At 41.2% G+C, this 21,077-nt stretch overlaps 1 protein-coding gene across 4 annotated transcripts in view; it reads right to left on the bottom strand.

The window, feature by feature from the left end:
* The window catches only part of PLD1 (phospholipase D1), a 198,217-nt gene that overhangs the window by 122,922 nt on the left and 54,218 nt on the right, over nt 1–21,077 (bottom strand). The gene's annotated exons all lie outside the window — the stretch shown is intronic.

Raw genomic sequence — 21,077 nt, 5'->3', positions numbered from 1 at the left:
ATGCCAACATACCTCTCATCCAATTTTATTAATTTGGATAAGTGAGGAGATTGGTTTGGGAGTGGTTATTCAGAGAAAAGGAATTGATTCTTAACTCTAACAAATACATGGAAAGAAAGAATATAATGAAATAACTAACTTTAAATATTTTAACTAAAAAATTTAGGGCATTTTACAATAATTTCAATATGCAGATTTAAAAATATTTTAATGATAGCATAATCTTTCTACATTCCCTCCATAGGTGACATCCCAAGCAAAGTGTATATGATTCTTTTGAGACGTGAAGTTTTGCCATAACTTTATGTTAGTTATAATGATATACGTGTCTTGAAAGGAAATTGATTAGTATACCTATTCCAAAAGATACCACAGGTGCCAGAGTTATACTTCTCTCCTTTTTTAAGAAAACCGATTCTATTTCATTCTGACATTTAATAACACAGGTCGTTGCACATCAGTACCCAGGGAAGAAGAGTTCATATAGATTTTATTTTTCATTTAAAATACCGAGATTTAAGCCTTGAGCGCTGTCATCAGAGTTGGATGAAAAATCTGTAGTGCCTGAAATAATCTGCTATAACTAGGCCCTAGAACAGGGGCATTTTTATACCAGTAACCCCCCTACACGTTCACTTATTACTGCAAATCACAAGCATTTACTGAGCATCCACCATTCAATCCTTGTGAAAGGCAATGAGTGAATACGTAAAGATGAAAAAGGCTGGTCCCAGTGATTAAGGAGCGCCTGATGTGGGTGAGGAAAATTAGCTACCTAGCTCCAAGTTCATCTCTGGCCTCCTCCAAAGTCTTGGCCTTCCTAAGAAGGGCATGTGCTGAGTGGAAGACGCGTAGCCGTGGGGAACGCTAAGAGAGCCTGAGGCAAACCTGGGCAGCCCTTACTGTAACTCAACAAGTCTGTAAAAGCCACACTACTGAGTCTGATAGAGAAAGATCTTGTTTGGAAATTCAAAGATGGGGGTAGACAAGGGTGGTCCTGGTTTGGCTAGAGATATATAATTAACATAACTAAGTTTGCTGTGAACTATGTAATCAGTCGTGTTCTTTCTCCATGTTGGCTGTAAGGAAGCTTGAAGCCAAATTTGTGGGCCACTATTAGCAAAATATAAGACTATACTTGCCTACACCACTTCCCTTCAATTTTCTCTCTCGATTCTAATTTATATTCTAATAAGAGTTAACACACACTGACTGATTAGCATGTACCCAGCCTGGTGATAATCCTTTATACACGGTATCACGTTTATCATCAATAATAAATCTATGAAGGCTTGTTATTTCTACTCTGAAGATGACGAAGGTTTGTCATCCCCTCTTTATGGATAAAGAAACTGAGGCACGGAGAGATTAGGTACTTTGACCAATACTTGGGACAATCAGCCAAGGTCACATAGGTAGTAAGTGGTGGAGACGGGATTTGAACCTAGGTCTCTCGAACTCAAAAGCCAATGTTCTCAACCCTGGTTTTAGCTGGCTGTTTATTTTTTATAGATATGTAAGTGCCTCTGGAATAGATGAAAGTTTTTAATATAAACAAGTGCCCTGAGGAGCTGACTCAAGTGGAAAGAATCAGAAGTGAATTCTTTTTGCAGCTCAGCACCACAGGATGAAGCCATTTAAACTCTCAGGGCCTTAGTTTCCTTCTCCATAAATTAAGGAGGTTGAAATATTTCATCTCTAGGGTCCCTTTAACACAAAAACCCTACTGTATATAAAGACGCTTATAAGACAATTAATTTAATTCTTTTCCTATCCCAAGAAATTAACCCAAGTAGTTCTTTTATATGAATATGAGAAACAGGTGCAGAATGTTTTCTAAACTGGATAATTTAATCAAGGTCTATTCAGCCACCATTGAGGGCCCATCTGTTGCCTCTAGTCACAATTAAAATATTTATTTCCTTCCCTCTCAATTCAACAAACCCTTATTAGATGCCAACCATGAGCCAGGTTTTGCTTTATTTAAAACATAAAGTAATGAAAAACTTAGAGGAAATGAGACAAGGAAAAACAAGTAAGAAATCACATCATATCATGGCTACCTGTGAATTTGTAAAGACTTTAGGTATTTTCTATTGATTAAACAGGCTTATGGTTAACTTTGCCAACTTTCTTAGCATAGCAAAGATTAACAAGGGTTACTCCAAATGACTTTCCTTTGGACAGAGTGTTAATGTTAAAAAATGCATGGTAAATTTAAGATCTACAGAGCCCAGGGTAATTTACACACCATAAGAAAACTGGAATAAATAGTACCGAGTTACTGGATCAAGCTAAAATAAATATCTTATTTCAGATAGAGAGAAAAGCAGCATATAAACTTGCGAAAAACCTAAGGAAGAATGAGAAAAAAAACCAGAAAGGAATCCTCTTATTTATCCTCAAGTGTTTACCATGTGCTAAGCACAATTTTAGCACAGTTGTGTTATTTTGTACTCACAATGATCCTATCTGGTATTTGTGATTATTCTGAAAGATTTTAGTTAAGCAACTAAAAGTCCAACTCAAGTAAAAGTTGAGTCCAAGGTCACTCAACCTGGGTCAATGTTGAGTTTATAAAGCAGATTTGTCTGGTTCTGAAATCTCATGAACTTAGTTATAGAGGTTCATAATTATTGATTTTATTTTATGGGCTTGAATGTCTATAAATTTATCTTTTATATGAAGTTTCAGTTCCGTAACAATAAAAGATGTTCTCTACTTTAATCAGCAAACCTCGGAAGGGATCCTACTAGCCCCACAGCCATTGCAATTACGAAACCAATGTATCTGACAGCCTCCTGAATTTCTTCTTAGCCTTTTATTTTTATGGTTCACAATATTTTACAAGATCATGTGGAATTTCAGTGGACACAAAGGGCTTGAAGATTTGTTGGTGATTTTGTGAAGACTTTGCTATTTAATAACGGAAAATGAACCAAATGATTTGTCCATCACTGCCTTCGCTTATGTCCGTGGTTGCTTTGTGATGACAGTTCACCCAACAATCATATTCCTGGTTTCATTCTTGAATAGTAAGCTGTAACGCCACCTACATTTCTATGTCGTCAAATCTTCTTTTATTAACTCATGTTTTCTTTCATCTAAAATCATCTATATTGGTGGATGAGCAGCTGCCACAGCTACAGCCCATCTTAACTAGCAACGGCATAAGGCCTTCAGTGTTTATACTTGAGATAACGTAATTGATTTTGTTACCTCCTTGTATAATTACACTGCAAGATCATTATCTCTCTTGGTACCAAGTAGAGATGGTGCCCATGGAGCGATAACAGCAACTGTGTTTTATTTCTGTTTGCATCTGTATCCGGGAAGTAAATAGTGCTTTTTTTCTCTCTGATAATGAATACTAGAATTAAAAATCTTTGCAGGGAATATTTACCTCCAGTTATTCAGTGATGAGATCAAAGAAATTAAGAGTTTTCTTCTGATCTTAATTTTCAACACGATTAAGAAGTAGAACATCGAAGGGAGCAGATAGTTTCCTTTCCAGATAAACATTTGTCAACTATAACTATTAGTATTAAAATAAATATTAACATTAGCTAATATTTGCTGAATATGTACTATACACCAGGCACATACAACAAGATTAATTGCACCATCTCCCTGAATCCTCACAACAAGCTCAGGAGCTGGGGCCCATTGTTACCCCCATTTTTAAGATGAGAAGCTTAGCAAGGGTGGGCAACTTGCCCAGGGCCACATCGCTGGGAAACAATGGAGCTGGACCCGCCCCTGGCTGATCTGACTTCAAAGTCCAGCTACTTAACCAGTCAGAGGTGGGACTAGGGGTGGCAGGAGGGACAGACACTGGAAGACTTGTACTCCTGACGTTACACACTCTTAGAACAAAACAATTCACAAAGGAACAATAACAACGAAAGCTCAACATTCATTCCATGAAGATAACCGTGATTTACTCCTTGCTTCCTTTCTAACAACAGGCAAAATTCCCCCATGTTTTTTCAATACGTTATTTGTGCTTACCAAGAGAAATAAATGCAATGGATTTCTGAACAAAAATCATATCATAATGTACGAATGTGAAATGAATTATAATTAGATCATTTAAAACCAAACAGTCACAGGGATTTCTTGTTTTCCCATTTTTCTTTATGGTGAAATTAATTGGCGGATCCACACTACATAACCTCCCAGAACACATTACACAGCAATGATTTGTACAGAACTGACTTGATACTTCCTGAAATGCAAAAATCATCAATGTGGACTCAAGTACTAAATTCAATATCTAGTGACATAGCAAGCCTTGGATAAATAAGTTTTGAGTTTAACTGACTTTGAATAAAGTAAACAATATTATCATATTTTACATTCCAGACTATATATTTTGAGAAAATAACATATCAAAAAACTAACTCTTGATGTTTACATGGATCTTCGAATTTTTTAAAAGGAACATCAGTTGCCCAAATGTCAATGGAGGGCTTATTATATGAGCCTTGGACAGATAATTAAATGTCAGTGGTGCGGGGGACTGCGGGGGACAGGTCAGATGACCCAGGTTCATTTTATCCTTATCACTGTAACCTGGCAACTAACAGCCTCCAGGCTTTCAGCATCTCCTCTATAAATGGAAACAGTACCACCTACACTTCCTACCTTAGGAAGCTGTGCCAGGCCAGTGTGATAATGCATATACATCTACAGATGAAGGGAATCTAGGTCACTGATACTATCTTTAAATCTATTAGAAGAGTACCCATAAAAAAATAAGCTTAGGAGAGTTTCTTTCATCTCAGCACTTTTGGGGCTGACAGGCTAGGAAATACCCTACCTCTCATCTCTTATTTAGCTCCCCAAACTAACGCACCACGAGCAGCTGCCTTCGTGGCTGGGCTACTCTAAGAACGGGGCTCTCCCATTCAACCAGTCTGAATCCTGGACTCAACTACAGCAGTTGTGGAGAAACCAGTAAGCCTTCCCCGGCAAAACCAATTACCAAAGGCATTAACCAGTCAGACCCACTGAATGCCCTTCCTTTTCCTTGCACGTCTGCCTGGCCTCAGCACCTCCTCTCCCCAGCTGGTTACACACTACTCTCTTTACACCCTCATAGCACTGTGCACTTGTGTCCACTGCAGTGGCTCCTGTTCCCTTTTGGGTCCAGTCCCCTTTGTGACTTTGATAAAACCTATGAATTCCCAGCCCCAGGAAAAAATAAACAGATGCTCATGCCAAGTATTTTGCACATATTTTCATAGGTTCATGGACGTCTGTTCAAGACCCTTAGGCTAAGAAGCCCTGTCCACGGAGCTGCAATCATATGCTGATGTGCTGACGTGTCCATCTTCCCACTCCTGAGGGCAGGAGGCAGGGAGATGAGAGCCGTGACTGTTCACCACCGACAGCTTGCTGAGCACCTGCTCAATAAATATTTGTTAATTAAATGACTGATTCAGTGAGCTGTCTACAGAGAAACCTGACTGCTCCAGGTTATCTGGTGAATGCCACAAGGAGACATCACTTCCCTCACATACCACAGATACGCTCAGATGTCAAGGTCTTCCGTTTGAAAGGACCCCTGAGAGGAGTATACCATGCAAGAAATAGATAGGCTGCTGAAGTCATAGCAACTAAGACAGCAACCTGGTCTCGAAGCTTCCTGTGTGGTCTTCTCTCTGAGGTGTCAAGATTGGAGACGACAGTGCTCAATAAGCTGGACTCCCTCTGTCTACAGAACAGGAGTTGGAAACCATGTTCTCTCTCTTTCCCCTAGCTAAAAGCAAAAACAAATCCACAATTACATGAAGTAACTTTTAGCATGAAAATCACTTTGTGATTCTCATGGTTTTCCCTGAATCCTTTGACCTCCTTGCATCGCCTCAGTTCTCTGCCGTGAGTTTTCTTAGTCACTTCCTTCGACATGGCCTAGGGTTAAATGTTAACCTCTTTGTAGTAGTACCAGCTTCTTCTAGTTCATCTCAGTCATATCTCTGAATTCAACAGATGTTTTATTTCTGAGGCAAACACGAGTGCTACGGGAAATTGATATCTACTGCAAATACAGGTGGATAGGAAAATATTACCTGTCATTTACTGAGTGCCGTCTCTGGGCCAAGCACTCAAGGCACATTACATGTATCACTTCTAATCCTCACAACAATCTCATTGAGAATCAAGGATGTGGAGTTACAGCAGCTGACCGAGCCTGTGCAGTGGTCAGTGGTGGGGCTGGTCCCAGTGCGGGGGACACCCTGATGGCTCCGTCCCACCTGCCTCCCTTGGCCTCTGCACTGGCTCAGTGGAGATTCCCGTCACCTCCACTCTCACCTCTTCTCCAAACGCCACCAGCCATCCTGGCTTCCTCCTGGCTGAGGGCAGGGCTTCAGTACAGCTGCCATGGTCTAGCCTGGCAGGAGCTACCACGGCTCCAGAACCTTGGCTCCACCCACCTCTGGCCAGACCCACAGAAGCAGTGGCTCATCCTGAGCCTTCTGAAGTCAGAGAAAATGCTGCCCCAGGGGCTGGAACCTGGCTCCCTCAGGAGTTGTGTGGGGGGGGGGGGGGGGGGGGGGGGCAGGGGGCATGAGGAAGCAAGCTGTACCGCCTGTGAGAATAGGGTGTGGAGGAGCTGGGAGATGCACGCCTCTCCCTCTCCTCCTCACCTGATGGTGCTGAGCATGGTGTACCACTAAGCCAATCAGGAAGCTGTCCTATGTGACCAAGCAGCTGGCTGATATCTGGGAAGCCGCAGCTAGCCAGGAAACGCACCCCCTTGTATGCTTCCCTGCCTCTCTTCTCTTCTCCCGTCACTTTCACTGCCCCCAGTAAAGACTACCTTACGTCAGGCTCTAGGATCCAGGAAACTTGGGCTAGGATCACGCTGGAACCAGCATGAAGCTCTGAAGCATCCTGCCTCCTGCAGAAATCCACTCTGTGCTCAAGTTAACAGTAACAATAAAAAGAAAACTTGCATAGTGCTTTCTGTGTGCCAGGCAGTGATCCAGGTGCTTTGCATGCATTAACTGAACCTGCCCTCACAACAGCCCTACAAGAGGATCCTGTTCTCATCCCCCTTCTTATACACAAGGAAAATGAGGGCACAGACAGGTTAAGTGACTTGCTCAAGGTCACACAGCAACCTGACAGGAGTCAACTGTCTGCACAGTTTGCTCCTGGGTTTTTGCCTTGACTAAGCTGGACAAAATCACTTGAGGGCTCAGTTTCCTCATCTAAAAACTGAAATTCATAAGCAGTGGTCTGTATTTAGGACTTTTCAACAGACACACTACTATAAGAAAAGCTCCTCTTTCAGCATTGAAGAAAACAACATATTCTAAGTGACCCCAAACAGGAGAGAAAAACTTACCCCAAATGCCAAGGGTATGTAGATGAGGATTCTGAGCCAACATGTAAGTCAGCTTTGCCCCTGCCTCTGTGAATGACGATGTGCACATGAATATTTGTATTTGAAGACAGGGGACGGCCTCTCTTGATTCCAAAGTTTGTTAATAAGTTTATTAGGTGTGATGAGTGAGAGACTTTGTACAACCACTGGATTGACTTAAATCAATAAAGATCCCAAAGGGAAAATGCTTCTTTACAAAAAGAAGGGTAATTAACGTTGCTAAAAACTGTGGGAAGACTTCTAAAAACAACATCCTTCGATGTTAAATGAATACTCACTTTCTTTATGGCCAAGAATAGAATAGCACGCGGTTGTGATGGGTCTCTGAGTGAGGGAGCTAACTGCACGTGAATTTATAGGAACAGTTTATTCTGCTGACAAATGATGCTAAGTAAAGTGATATAAACATTTTTCTCACTACGGGAGACTTAGCCCACCAACGATTGAGTGGGTGAGCAGTATATGAACAAAATACATATTTTTTCCATGATAGAGTTAATCTCTAGTACAATGACTTTAGGAGGGGCCAGCCCTGTAGCAGAGTGGTTAAGTTTGTGTGCTCCACTTCAGCAGCCCAGGGTTTGTGGGTTCAGATCCCAGGTGCAGACCTACACACCACTCATCAAGCCATGCTGTGGCGGCACCCCACATAGAAGAACTAGAATGACCCACAACTAGGACGGGGGTTTGGGGGAGAAAATAAAAGGGGGAGATTGGTAACAGATGTTAGCTCTGTGTCAGTCTTCCTCATACACACACAAAAAAGCATAAATAAAAAAATGACTCCAGGAAGAATTTTGTTTCACTGGCTCAGAATATTAAATAAAGATTTTTTTATTGAATATAATGTTGCTTTTTGATAAGAACACATGTTGATCAAGAAGCTATTAATTCAAGGGTTTTAATATAATCACTTCTACTATGGTTGCCTCTTTTTCTTAAAACAGATCTTTGCATCTACGGTGGCAGTCCCATTTAGCTATAAGAACTTATGTGCTCTCATACAGACTTTGTTTATCATTAAAATTCTTTCCAGCTGTCTAAAATTCTATGATTCTTTTTTTTTTTTTCACTTCCCTCCAAAGGATCGGGCAAAGAGCCTCTGTTAGTGTGAGTTTAGGTAGCATGGACAGTGTTTTCAAGGATAATCCATGAATTTCACCTATGAGAAGAATGAAGCTGGCAAACGCACTTGGATAAACTCCTCCAGACGTTCTCCTGTGCTAATGAGCTCTCAGATTTTCTCATGACTCCTGGTAAACAGAGCAAAGCCTTATCCATTTATATACCCACAAAAAATGTTTTTGAGGCAGCAGAGTATCATGGAGGGTATGTGATTTTGAGCCAAAAAGTTTGAATTCTGTCTCTCCTTATGCTGAAACAAGTTACTTATAGCTCTTTAAGTCTCAAATTCCTAATGTATAAAGTGGAGATAATGCTATTCAAGTAAGGAATTGTAAGAATTAAATGATATAAAGTGAGTGGCTAACAACTTGGGCTATAGTGGATGCTGAAATAATGTTAGTTGCTCCCACACCCTCAGCTATTCTAGGAGCTACTAGACCTCTCCCCAAAGTCCATATAGCTATACAAGAGCTTGGTTCCCTCCTGAATACAGGGATTAGCAGCCTGAGTTGTATCCTGGGGATGTTCTGGAGTTGCCCACTATAGAAAACACTGCTACAAACATCTAGAAACAACATGGATTCAACTAACGTAGATGCCCCTTTCCCACTAGAGACATGGAATTGCTGAATAAACTATAATCGCTTTTGAAAAGACTCAGTCAAGGATAAAAGCAGAGGCAGCAGCAACAAAAACAATAATGAAGGAAAGTCTCCAGTTTCCAAGAATGATGAACCAAATTAAAGGTAAGTGAGTTTACTGGCACTGAAGCTGAAGGGGCTCCGAGGGTTTTGATCTTGGATAAAGGACCTGTGATTACTTTTCTGTCGCCATGTGATTGTTAGGAGACGTGATCCCAGGACTGTGGGGGGCAGGGGCCTAGAATTGAGACTCCTACAAAAACCCTAAAGCCTCAAAGAGCTACACTCTCTGTTTAAAAGAGATTAGAAGAAGTCTATCCAGCAGCCCTGAAAATCAACTGCGTGGAATTGTGGTAACTACAAAATGAGAAACTTTATATAAAAATTATCCGGATGACAACATCCAGCTTTCAGTAATGGAGGTTTAACTCCTATTAGATCAGCCATCCCATAGAAATGACTATAAATTCTGGACAAAATATAAAAAATAACTGCCTGTAGGGGCCGGCCTGGTGGCGCAGCGGTTAAGTGCACACGTTCTGCTTCTCGGTGGCCCAGGGTTTGCCGGTTCGGGTCCCAGGTGCAGACATGGCACCACTTGGCACGCCATGCTGTGGTAGGCATCCCACATATAAAGCAGAGGAAGATGGGCACAGATGTTAGCTCAGGGCCAGTCTTCCTCAGCAAAAAAGAGGAGGACCGGCAGTAGTTAGCTCAGGGCTAATCTTCCTCAAAAAAATAAATAAATAAATAATTTCCAATGAAAATAAACATTTAAAAAAAAATACCTGCCTGTAGAACAACTGAAAGCAAGCAGAAACTGGAAGGGAATCAACATTTGGACGGAAGGAATGGCACTGTTTTTGTCTATGGGCAGGCTCAATCAGATAGAAAATCCATCACCTTACTGGCTTGAAGAAACAGAGAACAGGTTTCATGGCAATCACAACAGCTGAAAAGTGAAGTGTGAAATCCTGGAAAGGAGAAGGCCACACACGGGGAGCACCAAATTCTGCAGAGTCTGACCCTTGAACCATGCAGGCATGGGGCATGCTCCAAAGCAACTCAGACGGTACTAAAATGACTTCAGCAGAGATTTCTGCTGCTGCCCACCACAGGAAATACAGAGTCTGGAGTAGGAGTCCACCCTAGTTAACTGCCTACTCATAAAAATAAAAACAAAAACAAACAGCAAAACTCTTGAAAGGAACATAACTGAATCCAGATTCTCTGCCATATATGTTACAATGTCACATAAAATTATTAGACATAGAAGAAACAGAAAAATGTGATCTGTTCTGAAGAGAAAATGCGTCAGGGTCTCAATGGAGAGCCACCCTGTGACACTGAAATTAGCTGAGAAGGACAAGGATTTTAAAGCAATTATTATAACATGCTCAAGGATGTGAAGGAAAATATGTTTCTGATGAATGAAAATCTCAGTAGAAAAAAAGAAAAATTCACAGGATGGGCTTAACATCAAAAAGACAATGACAGAAAGAGTCAGTGAACTTGAAGACAGATCAATAGAAATGATCCAATCTGAAGAACAGACAAAGGGGAAGAAAGATTTCTAAAAATTGAACAGAGTCTTAGTGACCTATACAATAATATCAAAAGATCTCACATTCATGTGAGTCCCAGAAGAACAGGCTAGTGAGAAAATGAGGCAGAAAAAAATATTTGAGGAAATAATGGCAAAAAAATTTATCTAATTTACTGAAAGAAATAAATTTACAGATTGAAGAAGTCTGGTGAATCCCAAGCTGGAATAAATACAAAGAAAATCACACCTAGACACACTAAAGTCAAGCTGCTCAAGTATAAAGAAAGAAAATCTTAAAAGCAGCCAGAGAAAAATGACTTATTACATTCAGGAGAACCATAGTAATGACCATTACACTCTCATGAGAAACCAACAAAGGCCATAAAATAGTGAAACAACATCCACAAGCTCAATAAATATGGAACTGAATAAATGATTATGTTCCTTTCCCCAAACTAATCTACTAATTCAAATTCCAAAGAATTTCTCACAAAACTTGACAATATGATCCTAAAATTCATAACAGAAAAGAACTAAGAACAAGCAGATAAGACTTGTCCAACCAGATATCAAGAATTATTAGAGGGGCTGGCCCCGTGGCCAAGTGGTTAAGTTTGTGTGCTCCGCTTCGGCGGCTCTGGGTTTCACTGGTTCGGGTCCTGGGCGTGGACCTAGTACCACTCATCAAGCCATGCTGAGGTGGCGTCCCACATAGCACAACTAGAAGGACCCACAACTAGAATACAATATGTATGGGGGACTTTGGGGAGAAGAAGAAGAAGAAAAAAAAGGAATTATCATAATGTTGGAGAAATTAAAACAGTACAGTATTGGCACAGAAACAGACAGACAAATAGAACCAAATAGAGACCCCAAAACAAACCTATGCATGTATGGGTTCTTCGTGTATGACAAAAGTGGCGTGAAAAAAATTTAGTGAAGAAAGAATGAACTCTTCAACAAACAATGCTGGGACTGCTGGAAATTCATGAAGAAATATACAGCCAAATTAGTTCTCTAGCTCACACTTCCCATAGGAATAATTTCCATGTGGATTAAAGTCCTAAGTATGAATAACAAAAATTTAAACCTTTACAATAAAATATAGAAATACGTCTTTATGACCTCAAGGTCAGGAAGGAATCTTAACAAAACATAAAAAGCACGAACCATAAAGGGAAAGCTAATAAATTCAACTACACTAAAATTTAAAACTTCTCTTAGGCAAATAGCAAAATTAAATGACAAGCCCAGATGTGAAGAAGACACACATAGAATACATAAAGAACTCCTAAACTAAATACATAAGAAAAAGATCTAAAACTCAAGAGAAAATAGGTCAGGGATATATATATAGGCAATTCACAAAAGACAAACTCTAAATTCCCAGTAAACCTTTACCATGCTTAACCTTTCCACTAATCAGGGAAGTCATATTAAAACAACAAAAATATTTTTTCAAATCCATCGGATTGGTAAAATTTTTGCAAGTCTGAAATTAAACGTATCAGTGAAGTAATGAAATTCTCTTAGTAGAAGTGTGGGTCGAAATAATCTTTTTTTTTTGAGGAGGATTAGCCCTGAGCTAATTGCTGCTAATCCTCCTCTTTTCTCTGAGGAAGACTGGCCCTGAGCTAACATCCGTGCCTATCTTCCTCTACTTTATATGTGGGATGCCTACCACAGCATGGCGTGCCAAGCGGTGCCATGTCCGCACCTGGGATCCGAACCAGTAACCCCAGGCCACCAAAGCAGAACGTGGGCACTTAACTGCTGCGCCACCAGGCCGGCCCCCCGAAATAATCTTTTGGTATGCAATTTAATAGTATCTAATAAACTCGAAGATGGTGTAACCTACTGCCCATCAATTCTTTCTCTAAGCGTATTCACAGAGACACTCATCCGTGGGGGTATAAGAAAACATATATATGAATGGGCACTGAAGCACTGTTCACAGTAAAGGAAACTGGACAACCAAAACGTCTATTTATCAGAGAATGGATAAATGAATTATGCTTTCAATGAAATATTATACAGCAGAAAAAATAAGTGAATCAGAACTACATGTATCAACACGAATAAATCTCAACACAAAGTTTAGTGAAAAAAAGCCAGCTTTTGTTTAGAATTAAAAAACAGAACAATCCTGTATGTTGCCTATTAACATAAACACACACAGAAGTATAATACACAAAGCAATCAAAGAAATAATATACAACAACGTCAGAAGAGTGGTTACCTTTAGGCAGAGAGGGTGGGAAAGAATGCAATTAAGAAGGGATACAAAGAGGACAACATACCAGTAACATCTTCTTTCTCTCTTATTTAGAATCAGAAGGATACAAGTCTAAATGATAAAATTTGTTCAATCTAGATGTTATAGGTACATAGGGTTTTTAAAAATTTCCTAAATATTAATCTCTATTTTTAAAATATTTCATCTAAAACAAATAATAATAAAAAAAAACTCTTACCAAATATAAATGACATTTTAGTAATGTCCTTAAATCCAATCCTGGTTAATGACTTTTGCATTCCTTGCAAACCAATAAAATTCACTATTCTTTCTAAATTCAGCAGATCCTGGTGACCCCCAATGGGGCAATATGCGAGGTCCTTCGAAGTGTCTTGCCCCCCACTGTCCCTCACCCACCCTTGGAAAAGCATATGTATTTGCAGACTCCAACCGATTCCCCTTGCAGTCAACAGTTGGCCTACACAAATGTTGACTATGCTTGAGGATTAGTTCAACATCCAGTAAAAAGATGAAGTTAAATGGGGTCATACAGGAACTGAAAGTAAATCTGTCCTCTTGAGACGAATAAATTAACCCTCCAAGTAGGGCCATGATGCTCCATGGCTCTTCTCTACAAAGTGGGGGTTTCCACTATGAACGGTAGTGATGCTCAGGTAAGAGAAAAACAGTCATCAAAACCGAAGTTATATTTGCTTTTGCCTTCCTGGAGGAGCTATTAAAATTGCTTCATTTAAACTTTTAAAACGAGAAAGCCTTAATATAGCCATTTGAAAATTTCCCCTCCTTAGCACCAGGTAATCTAACTCTTCAAATCAGAAAGTCCCTTTCTGTATTCTAAGAGTCCAAGCATTTAAAATATAATGAAACATTTCACAAATTCCTCAAAAAATATGGAAGTACAGATAAAAAGAAATATTCTTAAAATTATAACCAATACATAGCATTTTACTTCTTTTAACACATTCTCCTATACTTGATCTTATTGGATCTTCAGAACACTCTATAAAGGAGGTATTATTGTCGTCTCCACTGCAGAGGTGAGTAAACTGAGGCTCAAAGAGGAGAGGAGAGGGGCCCTGGGCTGGGTCATTCAGGTATAGTGTGCAGTGGGGCCAGGGTTCAAACCCGAATCCTAGTGAAATGAAGAACAACAGATATTTCAGACTGAAAACAGATATGCAGCCTCCTAACTTGGGAAACACCGGAGCCACTGGCCCAACCGCCACCTGATTCTAGTTGAGAAGCCGTGTAAGTGGAGTCGAATGGCTACCTGAGTTTGAATCTCTATTCCACCACTTACTAGTTGTGTAAACCTGGTCAAGTAACTTAACCTTTCTGTGCCTCAATTTCCCAATCTATAAAATGGGGAGAGTAATAATGCCTACCTTACTGGCTTGTTGTGAGGATTACATTAGTTAACACACAAAATGCTGAAGATAATACCTGGCCCAAAGTAAGTGCCATGTACATTTAGCTGCTATTACTATAAACTGGCCTTCTTACTTTTAGAAAGGAAAACAAGGTAAATAATGAAGCTGACAAGTTTCTCAAGACTGTAAGACATAATACTTGTGAGACCACTGCCCTATTTAAATTCTACTAGCAGTAGCAGTTTTCAGTAAGCCATTTGGAAAAACAGTGAGTATTTTAGGATTTCCTTAAGCAAAGTAAGTACAAATCTCCCTCTCTTTCAACAACTTTCTTAGATTTCTTCCTTCATAGATTTGTTCCTTTCACATTTCTTGATTTAAGACTCAGTTTCCCCCTAGATCTATTATTATAATATTTATAATGCTCACAAAAGTATTTATATTATGAACTTACCATCCCTCTATTACATAGTTTTACTTATAAAGTATTTATAGGAAATTCTTACCAACCTTATATCACAGTACTATTTATATATACATCCTAGTACACAGAAAATGACAACCAACCATCGCATATTATTTCAAGATTTCATACTGATTAGTTCACTCTTTCATCATCATGATCAATAGAGTCACTCCTACACAGGTAAGTGGAAGGATACTTGTTAAGATGCTTTCCTTGGCTCAAAAACCTAAAAAGTTGGCTCTCTGGAGTCTCCCTGCCCCCTGCCACCTGCACATATACACACACACCCCCCCCCCCCCCCCCACACACACACACACAGCTAGACCACACCCAAGTCCACTATTCAAGGCACTTTCCAATGTGGCCTCAAAATGCCTTTATAGCCCAACCTCCTACTCAAGCTATACTCATTCACTACTGTCTGGTCAAGCTGGTCTGAGGAATGGAGCCTGAGTCTCACCAGGCCTCTGGATCCAGCTGCCAATTCACAGGAAATACAGAGGATGGGGGACACGTTGAACAGCACCATGATGATGCCATCAGCAAAGCCCAGGTCTGGGTTCTTCAACAGAAAAATTAGAAGGAAACGAAAAGCATACAAGGGAACCTGTAGATTAAGAGCGGCTCAAAATACATCTCAAATGAGAAAATGATAAAACAGGCAAGATTAAACGCTAGTGTCTAGGGATGAGCACTCAGGTGATAAAACTATGAAGAAACACAAGGACAGTGATTACTTTGGGGATCAGAGGGTTGGCACTGAGACGGGGCATGTGGGACCAGCTTCTGGAGTGGCTGCACAGGTCTGCTTCTTTACCTGAGTAGCAGTTCCATGAGAGTTCAATTTATAATTATGCGCTAAGGTGTACAGTTGGCCCTGGTCCTTCCCCGACCCATGCTCCTTCTCCTGTCACTTTAAATACACCCACCTCCACTTCTCAGCCTGAGGACACCTTCCACATCCCCTCTCACTAAACCTTTCCTGGCTCTCCCCCACCCATCTCCCAAAGGCACAGGTAACATCTCCCTTGACTAAGCTTCACGCCACTTGGTTTCTAAGTCTTTAGCGGCGCTCGTATCTCAGAGCTTTGCGGGCATGCCTCATGTCCTCTGTCATATTATAAACTCTGGGGGACAGGAAGCTGGGTCATCCCCACAGATGTACATAGTAAGCATTCAAAACTCTTTGCTGGGTAAAAAAAAAAAAAATACTAGTCAATTAAAAATTAGATGAGAACTTTCAATCCACTGGGTTTGAATCCACCTTGTCACCAGATCCCCACCTTCAACCTCCAATCCATCCTTACTCACTCCTTTGGCTTATCCGAAACCAATGTACAGACCCTGAGTGCCCACCTGGGTTAAGAACAGGGGCTCTTAATCCTGGCTCTGCCACTTATCAGCCTTGCAACTAGGAAGCTCTTGCTTTACTTACATTACTCTGGGCCTCTCTGAGCCTCAGTTTTCTCATCTGTAAAATAAGGCTAATCGTATCTAATGTGATGGGAGAATACTGCATATAAACTACTTAACCTAGTAGCTGACGTAAAGAACTCAATACATAGTAGTATAAATACCGCTGCTACTATGAGTATCATTAACAGGAAAGGCCCATAATCAAACATTGATACTCTAGCCAAGTGAAGTGAAAAAGTAAAACCTGGTAACAGACATGTTTGCTAAAAGCCAACAAATTGTGGAAAGTAAAAACTCAGTGCATTTGTCATTCCTTTGGTCTCCATCATACAAATCCAACTCTTTTTGCTCAAGTGAAGTTATCTCTTGGCGACTCTTTCACTCTTACTGAGCTATGAGCTCCTTGGGGACCCAGGTGACAAGGCATTGAACTTGTGTCCAGACTCTCAATCCCCTTCCATGGCTAGCATCGCCATGTGATCACAGTCCACTCTCTCCTCTGAGCCAGGATATATCCTCCTAATTCTTCTAACCTCTGCATGTCGTTAAGCTCCATGCCATCCCTGAGAGAAATCAAGTCTGGTCTCTCTCCCATCTTTAGCATTTGCTGGGAAGAAATGAATTGAATGAAGAAAGTGAATTACACCATCAATGGGCACTATTTTCCTATGTGTGTATTTAAGTGTGTGACTGTGTTTGTGTGTGTGTATATCTGAGAAGAAACAGAAGCTAATGCAATCCAATCCATTTAACCCATCTGGCACATGTATTTGGTGGCAGACACTGGGTAAGAATTGAGGATACAGTCTTTAGACTGATGAAACCGATAGATGCAAACCTGGTCAGTAACATCTATTACACCTGATGGTCTCAGTATTCATTTGGCCCAACCCCCTTCAATGCGCTGAGAAGACAGAAGCCCTGGCTCACACAGAGAAAGCAGGGACAAGACTAGAACTCAGGCCACTTTTGTAACTGCATGCTCACACAAGTCTGTTTCAGGGGCAGATTCTTTCCGGATAATGCATCATTGAACCCCATCCAAAATGGGTAAGAAGGACGACCAGACAGGCAGGATAAACCGCTTTTGTCTCAGCTGCAGCCAGACTCTGCTCAGCAGGTGTGGACGGGCTGCCAGCCTCACTGGGAAAAAACTAGTTTGGTCCTTGTTCAAGACGCCACCACTCCCATGAAAGTCGTCAAGAACAGAGCTGTTCTAGTGACACCTGTTCTGGTCACTAGATCTGTTCTAGTGACACCTGACTCTGCAACATCCCTGAGCATCAGAAGCCCACGGATTACATCAATGCTAACAAGACATGGCAAATGGGAAGACAGGCTGCCAAACCCAGCGAACTGGAGAGAGGCAGCGTGTGCCAGCCAGACTGGCAAGACATCTCGCTTTCCAGTCCTGCTGTTGGTGGGGTTTCTCCAGCAGCTCAGGAGGCCAGTCATTCACTCAACAGGTATTTATTGAGCAACCACAACGTGCTGAGTACCACACAGGGTGCTGGGAATACAAAATGACCTCACGTATTTTATTTACTGTGATAAGAGGGGCTTTGGGGAAAGAACTGTCTCATTATTCCTCATCTTACCCTGTGTATTTGCCTCATTCTGCACCAAGACCCCCGAAGACAGCCCCTTCTCCCACCTCCCTTATCTCCCACCTGCGCTTCTTTCCAACCCTCCTCTCATAGCCCCATTAATCAACTCCCTTATCAACCTCTCCTGCTCGCTTGGATTTTCCCTATTAGCATTTAAAACATTCTCAAGCATCTCAATTACATGTATGTTCTCCTCTATCTATCACTTCTTTCTCACTGTGACTTCATAGTCAAGATTTTGAAGGTATTGTACTTCCCTGCTCAGCTGGACTGAACCAAACATGCCCCATGCTCTCTGACCTCTCGGCCTTCCAACAGGCTTCTCCTCTGCAGCTTTGCCTTCCTCCAATTTCCTTCTCTGCCTGATTAACTCCTATCATTCATTCGGACTTGTCTCAGGTACCACCTCCTCCAGGAAGCCTCCCCTGACCTCCCAGCTGGTTTAGATGCCTCTCCTCAGTGCTTCAACTACATCTAGATGAGTTCATGGAGAACAGTCTTTTCTACGGCCTCTGTCTGCTCTAGAAGACTCTGAGTTCCCTGAAGAGAGAGTTCATCTCTAGATCCTGTCTGTTGTGTCTACTGGGCTCTCAGTGACTGTGGACCAAACAAGGAAAGATTGCATATGAATAAGACTTAGAACAGCTCACAGTATGGGCAAAACAGAGAACAACATGTTATAGTGCTTTCCAGATGCCAAAGCATTTTTCACATATACATCTTATTTGATTTTCCTAATAATCCTCAGGGTAAACAGTATTATTTTTAGCCCTCTTTTCAGCTAAAGCAGCAATGATTCAAAATGAATAAGAACCTAACCAGAGTCATATTGTGTAAGTGGCAGGTCTGAGGCTCAAATTATGACCCCTGAACTTCACATTCTCTGCTGTCTACATTCCCTATAAACTACTGTCTTCATATTCAGATGTACACAATAGTCTATAAACTCTCCTCATCAAAACCTGACACCTGGAAACTAGTCGGCTTGCCTCGTGCCTAACCAAACTACTTATTAAAGAGAACATAAATGGATTGTTTAATTTTAGCAAAAGAAGTAAATCTAGAAAAGGAGACAATACAACCAGAAAAACAGACACATCACTTCTACTGTCCTTTGGTGGGATGGATGAACATAAATGATTAGTGGCATCATATCCTCCCCCAAAACCCGGAAAAAGTCTTAAATTTAGGGCTTATGATGAAATGGCTACAGATCTGCCCTGTGACTTACTCATTATGAAAACCAGGAAGTCATCACACTATGGGGTAGAACAGAGCGAAGGCAACATGTGTCCAAGAAGCTTTGATAGCCGGCAACTACTGCATCTCCGACAAGCTGTGAACTCTCCCTCATCCCTTCCAGGCCTCATGCCCTGTGCATCCAGCTGAGAGCACACGATCCACAACTCTAACTCCTCTCCTGCTGAAAACCTCTACTCGCTTGTCCCATTGTCCTTCTGTTGCAGTCATCTAGAAAAACCCAATCCTGGGCCAATCCAACTACCTGCCTTCTTGGCCCCTCCCCAAAGTTTCTAAACATGGGTGCAGAAAAAGCATTCAGCTGCATGGACTAGTGTTTACAGACTCCGACCTCACCTGAGCCTATCCAGCTATCTCATTCCCTTTTCGAGGCCAACTTTTTAAGCTATCTATTTGCTCCTTAGGTTTCATCACTCCTCCCTCATTCTTCAACCCACTGTAACTGGCCTCCACCTCTACACTCCACCAGGTTTCACCAAGTTCATAACCTCCTGCATACTAAGCAGTCCAGAGGACTCCTCCCCATTCTTATCTCACCTAACCTTTCTGTTACATAGCCCTAACTTCATTCTCCTTAAGAGTCTCTTGGCTTCATGTTCCTACACCCTCCTAGTTGGCATCCTCCCTCTCTGGCCACTGAGATGGAATCTTTTTTGAGGCTGTTCTTCTTCTGTTCAACATTTATATGCTAGTATTCTTCAGGGTCCTAGAATCATTCTTTCCCACTCGACCCAACTCTCACTCATTTTAATGGTTACAGTACATGCTGGTGTTTCCTTTCCTTGATGTTTCTATGGTTCCCAGGTGATATCCACCATTGAGTCCATTCCTTTCCACTTGGTCTCTGCCTCCCCTGGATGACTGGTGACTCCCTGACGGCAGAGGCCATCTCTGTATTCCCGGTCACTCATGTCTACCAGGCTCTCAGTAACTGTCTCCAGTCTTGTTCTTTTTCCTATGCTTGAGATCAATATATCCAACTGCCTATGAACTTCCCCATCAGGTGAACTTAATATGCTCAAAAAAGAATTCATCATCTTCCAAATCCCAAAACATTTTCTCTTCCTTTGTTTCCTTCCTGAATGAATTGGAAACATCATCTGCCCAGCTGCATAAACCAAATCCTGGAACTCATCCTTGCAATTCTCTTTCCCTAACTCTCCCTATCCAATCAACTAAGTCCTGCCAAACCCTACAAATCTCTTCAGTCTGACCACTATATTTTATCTCCATAACCATGGCAGGTTTTAGGAAGTGAAAAATGGTGCAGTGCAGCTGGGCACAGGGTACAGGGCAGGTGATGTTAAGGCATTTAGATTTTATACCAAAGCCTCCACCCACCACATCCCATTCCCTGATTTTGATGCTGGAGGCCTGGAGCTAAAAAGCATTCAATAACAATAAGTTGGGACTGCCCCAAAGAGGATTTTGTAGGATAAGTAACATCACTCTCAATTGGTTATTTTTTTTTTTTATTACCTGGCTGAACAATGGTGCTCTTTCACAAATAAAAAAAGATACTGGGCTAAACAGAAAACTGGCTCTGCTCTTCTTATAAAGTTACTGCAGTGCACAATGATTTCCAGATGAATTTCAGCTGTGTAAACTAACACCCTAATGGGACCATCAGAGTTCAGTTCTGTCACATTTGAGACACAATGCAATATTTAAGGTAAACAGGCTAAACTGGATGTGTGTGGATGGAGAGGTTTAGGGGGAAGGAAGGAGGGAGGAGTAATGAGAAACAGACCAGGCTCAGTGAGACATGGGCATAGTTGACAGATTATTGATTCATCGTTAAAACAGCACTCATGAAAACTTAATAAAAAGCCACAATGTAATCAGGAAGTGCTTTAAGTTGGGAGCTTCTGAGAATTCACTGTTAAGGCAGCTATATCTGCCCAAACTGTAAGTAGTAGTAAAATTCATTAAAGGAATGGTAATATGGAGGGGTTTGGACAGACAGAGTTGAAAGAGAAAAGAAAAACGTACT

The sequence above is a fragment of the Equus quagga genome, chromosome 4 (assembly GCF_021613505.1).
Source record: "Equus quagga isolate Etosha38 chromosome 4, UCLA_HA_Equagga_1.0, whole genome shotgun sequence".
In the NCBI taxonomy this organism is placed as follows: Eukaryota; Metazoa; Chordata; class Mammalia; order Perissodactyla; family Equidae; genus Equus; species Equus quagga.
Note: the sequence above shows the minus strand (reverse complement) of the source record. Positions and strands in the feature narration are given on the sequence as shown.